General features: G+C 50.5%; 1 pseudogene; it reads right to left on the reverse strand.

Annotated features, from left to right (window-relative positions):
* Window positions 1-2,882: 2,882 nt before the first annotated feature.
* On the reverse strand, window positions 2,883-4,753 carry LOC129676525 (grainyhead-like protein 2 homolog; annotated as a pseudogene).
* Window positions 4,754-5,091: the final 338 nt, after the last annotated feature.

Raw genomic sequence — 5,091 nt, forward strand, 5'->3', positions numbered from 1 at the left:
ACATACCCATTGCAGGAAAGTCCTCAGCTCCTGCCATTCTCCTTGGCTTATCTTCACTGAGGGTGTCAATGGGCAGTGAGAATAGAGAAGCTGCCAGGAGAAGAAAGGAAAGGGCCAGATCATTAGGACTAGAGCAATTGAGCAGCTGATGGAAAACCATTAGAATGATCCAAAAAGTAACAGATACCAGGCTGTCATTTAGTTTGGGTGGGTTTTGGTCATTAATTAATTAATTACCTTTCTCCATATCGTAGCTTGCCCTCCCAGGCCCTCCCTCTCACCTCATCTCCCCCTTTTCCCCTTCCCTTTTCCACAGTGAAGGGAGGCCTCTTCTGGAAATCAACCCAAGCTGAGTCATGTAGCTTTTTTTTTTAAAGGGAATTTATTCTTTTGTAGTGTAAACCACTGTTCATGGTTTCATAACTACGCAAATCAGACAACAACTGAATCCACCCACTGTCAAGAATGAGTATTGAATAAATATAGCTAAATTATAAACACCTTTTCCAGGGGAGGGCCTGGATTTTTAGATCTTTCTTTGTTTTTCTGTGAACAAGCATGAACTTAAATTTAAATTCATGATCTTCCACATCTTGTTTCCTATGTTTCTTACCAATTAAGCAGCAGTTAGTGCTTTGGGGACTCAAATTTTAAAACTAGAATGCAGCTCAATTTATTCTTGGTAAACGTCAAGCACAGATTAGTGTCAGTGTGACCACCGCTCTTCCCCTGAGAGTCCGCAAAAGCATGAAAAACGTGACGGTTACTGCTCCGCAGCCTCAGTAGGAAGGTGGCACTGGCACAGTTATCAGACTTCCTTTTAAAAGACAAAATCTGAGAATTTATGTCAAGGAGTGACAGCACTTGGTTCAACTTGCAGCTAGTGCAAAGCCATGAGCTGCGTATTATTCGGTGTCATGATTAGTGACAGGGAGCTCTAGCCAAGGAGAACTGAGGGAGTTGTGGAATGGGAAGCCTCAGTCCAGAAGTCTCAATTTGTGGAGTTAGGTGGTGAAAGGCTTGACATAGCCCGGCTAGCCATATTGCTATGGTGGAAGACAGCAGATCTGGAGGCCAGCACTGCCTGCTGCTCCGTGAAGGATGTGCTGTCCCCTACCCATATTTCACATGGAAGAGGAAGACATGACCAGAGCACCCAGCCAATCCACCACAGGTCCCATCTGTCCCCATGATGCCAGGAACAGGAGCACAGCTACCTAACCTGCCCTGCACTGCGTGAGGACTTCCTGGGACACAGAGAACCGGAAGCCATGAGCATGTAAAGTGGGAGTGAAGAGATGGTAAGTCTGCTGCCAGCATCTCTCTCTGCTTTAACAAAGTGGAGGGTTCAGGCCAGGACCTTGGAAGGAATGCTGAATCCCTGTTTGCTTTATCTCTTGGGTCACTGAGCTGATGGCTCAGGCCACCGATCATGATTAAAAGAAAGGGGGAGGGAGCCCTGGATTCCTTCCCTAGGACTAAGGACTGGCTACCATGCTGCTAAGGAGAAAACCTTAAACTCACTACATTTTTTTTTTCTGTCTCTCTCTCCGTAATGAGCCTGTAAGACAGCAGAGCTGTCGGGAGCAAAATTAAGAGCCATGTTTTGGTAACAGTGACTGGGCAATGCCCTTAAGGCATTAAGTAATGAAATTAGGTAATGTCAGCTGATTAGCAGCTGGTGTGTGTGAAAGAACGATAAGCCCAGCCATGCCCCAAAAGTGTATAAAACTGCAGCCTGAGCCTACACAGGCGCAGCAAGCTAGACTCTCGGTGAGGAAGCCGCAAGACCGCCCATACCCAGCCTATTCCCGAAAGGCTGTTTGGAAATCCCAGACCAGCTTAACAAACCGGCCCGGGAGGGACCACCTTATCAGACCGGCCCTGGAGGGTGGCTCCTGATCAACCGCAGCTTCCTTTACATGTGAGGCTTGCCTGGAGCAGAGAAACTCCAAGGCCCATCAAGTCATCAGAAGATGCATCTTAGACCCGGCAGGAACCACAAGGTTCTGGGACCTAGAAGACACCTCAACACCGATTCCAGAGGCAACATGTCTGAGCCCGTACCTGTGGCCAGGTTGTATTCCCCATAAGATGTATAATGTGCTATGCAATTCTTAGATATCTGTGTGATTAGTGTCATTTAAGCAGCTTTCAAAAATCATTCTGGTGTTGGCTTTTATCGATACCTTGCCGCCCTTTTGTGGCATCTCGGTTAAAGTCCTCCAGCATAATCAAGCGCTCCTGACAATGGCTGTCAAGCACACTTTGTGCTCCTTATTACTGACCTGGTAGTGGAATGTCTTCCTGAACAAGGCCCAGTGGCTATTTGCTGAGATCCCCTGGAGGCATTTAAACAAAATGAGCTTCCTCAGAGCCATCTGCAGATTCCGGGCCAGAAAATGGGCGTCCTCTTTACCCCACCCATGACGACTGCGCCAAGAAGCAGCTCATCTTGTCCATCCACTCAAGAAATGTGGAGAGGTAAGAAAAAAAGACATTGCAGTTCCCCAGGCTCTTCGAGATGAGTGGACTAGCTGTGTTTCCCTTGAAGGGGGAGTTCTGGGGGTCTCATGTGGAGCTATCAGTAACTTGTAGAGTGCTGGAGGGCCTGGACTCCAGGCTCTTGGGGGAAAAATGGACAATAAGTAAGGGCCTGACAGGCTCAAAGGGATTAGCCAAGAGGCACAGGCTTCAGCTCCAAGCAAGTGGAAGAGCTGACAGTTGGTCCAAGGCCCCGCCCCCTTCCCAGCAGTCTTGTAACCGTCCCTGGAGATGGGTGAGGTGAGTGAGATGGGTCTCTAGGCTGTAGGGCAGCGAGCCCACCTCTCCCAGGAAGGAGTGCACCGGAAGCTCCTGTCAAGGGGACTTGGGGCCAGGGCTCAGATCTCCATAAGCGTGATCTTGAAGCCTTCCACCATGCTCTCCATGTTTCGGATGAAGGTGTCCTCATTTGAATAGTGTTCAATTATGTCATCCATGTTCACCAGGATGCCCTTTTTGCTCTTCTTATAAAGCTTTGTGATTTTCTCCACTGGCAGCTGGTACTTCTCAGACAGCGCTTCTGTCAGGCCCTTCACTGTGGGCGAACTCAGCCTCAGGGCGTGGGACACCTCATCACTCTCCTTCCGCACGTACAAAAGCACTAGCCTCACATTTTCTTCTTTAATCTGCTTAGATGGTGTCGAAAAAACTTCTCTTCCATGGCCTGAACATCCGTTTAACGAGGGCGCGGCTTCTCGTTGATCATCTGTGTTGAAATACACCTGTGCAGTCCTCTGCAAAGTGAACATCTGGTTTGAAGAGCACGGGCTTCGAGTGCAGGTCAGGCGTGGTTTGGAAGTACGTGATGTCACTTTTCTTCTGGAAAGGTTGGCGGCCAGCTTCCTGCCAGAGGAGTTGCTGCACTGGGTTGGGAGGCCTGGCCCTCCCCTTTCTTCCTCGTCTGCTTTCTATCTTCCTCTTGGATTTTTCTTTCTGCTCCCTTGTCTCAGAAGACCTTGATCTGGCAGTGCGCTCTGTGGACAGCTTTATTGCTGTGGTTACTGTAACTGTATGTGTCAATCTGAATCGTCAAAGGAAGTCCTTTCACACCCTTCTGGGAGGAGAAATCTGTACTCAAGCAATTCACGGTGATGAAAAGTCTTTGCCTCTTCGTTCCCATCCCGGGTGAAGGAAACAGCATTGTGTGTGACCTCTTCAATGTCTGCAGTGGCGCTGCAGCTCTCCTTGTTGTCAGCGAGGTCGAGGACCCTCTGTGTTTGGCAGTGTGCTGCCGGGGATGCCAGTACTTCCAGTATTGCAGCTGTTGGTCTCGGTTTCTGCCTTCACTGAAGACCGCCATCACCGCACTCACTCCTGACTTGGCCGATGGGGTGTCGGAGCATTTGTTGTCTCCAGTCTCACGGAGTGTTACGGCATAAGAACTGTCCTTTGCTGAGGAAGGTCATGGGGCCCTCCCCTGCTTCTGACGGAGAGATTCGGTGGCTTCCAGGGTGTACTGAAATGTTCCACTCCCCGCCTGGTTGCTCAGACAGTCTTCAGCACCGGCAGAAGTACTCGGGAGACTTCTCTGAGGCCCCATCCCTGAAGCTCTCCCTGTAAGTGCTGCTGGCTACTGCGCTGGTCATTCCTGAGATAGGAGCTGTGGCTGGCTATTGAGGGCAGGTCATACCGAGTCTGTTCAAATATGATGACCCGCTGCTCCTCGCCATCCTCCTCGCCATCCGCGGGGGGTAGTGCACGGGGGTGCCATGAACTCCAGTGTGGAATCCTCAGCTTTCACCACAGTGATGCCTGACATGGGGATGACGGCCGGACTCTCCGTGATGGACAGGCTGTACTGCTCTCGCTTGGCACTGTCCACGTGCTCTTGGCTCAGGCAGAGGTTTACTGGGACGCTCTTCAGGCCCTGCACTGGGTTCTCTCCTCCGCTCAAGCGGCTCTGGACTTCACTGGTGCCGAGACAGTTTCTTTTGTCCGGGTCTTCTTGGCTGTCACTTGCTTTGCTCACAGGCAGAATTCTCTTGTCTCGAGGGACTTGTAGTAGTCAAGGAGAAGGCCTAAGGCAGCAGCACTGTCCTCATCCCCATTGATGCTCATCATAGCTTGGTGGCCGCACTTGGCGGGTTCTCCAGGTACGACTTCCAGGCTTCATCCTCACTCATATAGGCTCTTCGGGTACTGAAGGGAGGGTCACTGGCATGGACACTAAGGCCACTACTCTTTTATTATTGTCTGACTCTTGTGACATGGTTGATCTAATGAACTTGTTCCCCTTTTCCTGGAGCCTCAGCCTCTGGTGAAACTGGACTTTCCAGTCTGTGCAGGTGACGGTGTGTGAGAGCACAGAGATGGCAGAACAAGAGCTACAGGGAATTCTGCTTTCATCCCCCCTCACCACTCTCGCTTGCTTCCTTGCTTGTGCCCTCACCTAGCCAGAAAGGGGAGATGGGGCGGGGGAGCTCGACCCTGCTTGGAGGTGGCCCAGGGAGTGTGGAGTCCTCCCGGACCACGATAGGGGCAGACACAGAGTGGAAAGCCTCAAAGTCACATTTTGTTGAATATAAAACTGGTATGTTTATTGTAGAG

The sequence above is a fragment of the Psammomys obesus genome, unplaced genomic scaffold, assembly GCF_907164565.1.
Source record: "Psammomys obesus unplaced genomic scaffold, mPsaObe1.curated_primary_1811, whole genome shotgun sequence".
Lineage (NCBI taxonomy): Eukaryota > Metazoa > Chordata > Mammalia > Rodentia > Muridae > Psammomys > Psammomys obesus.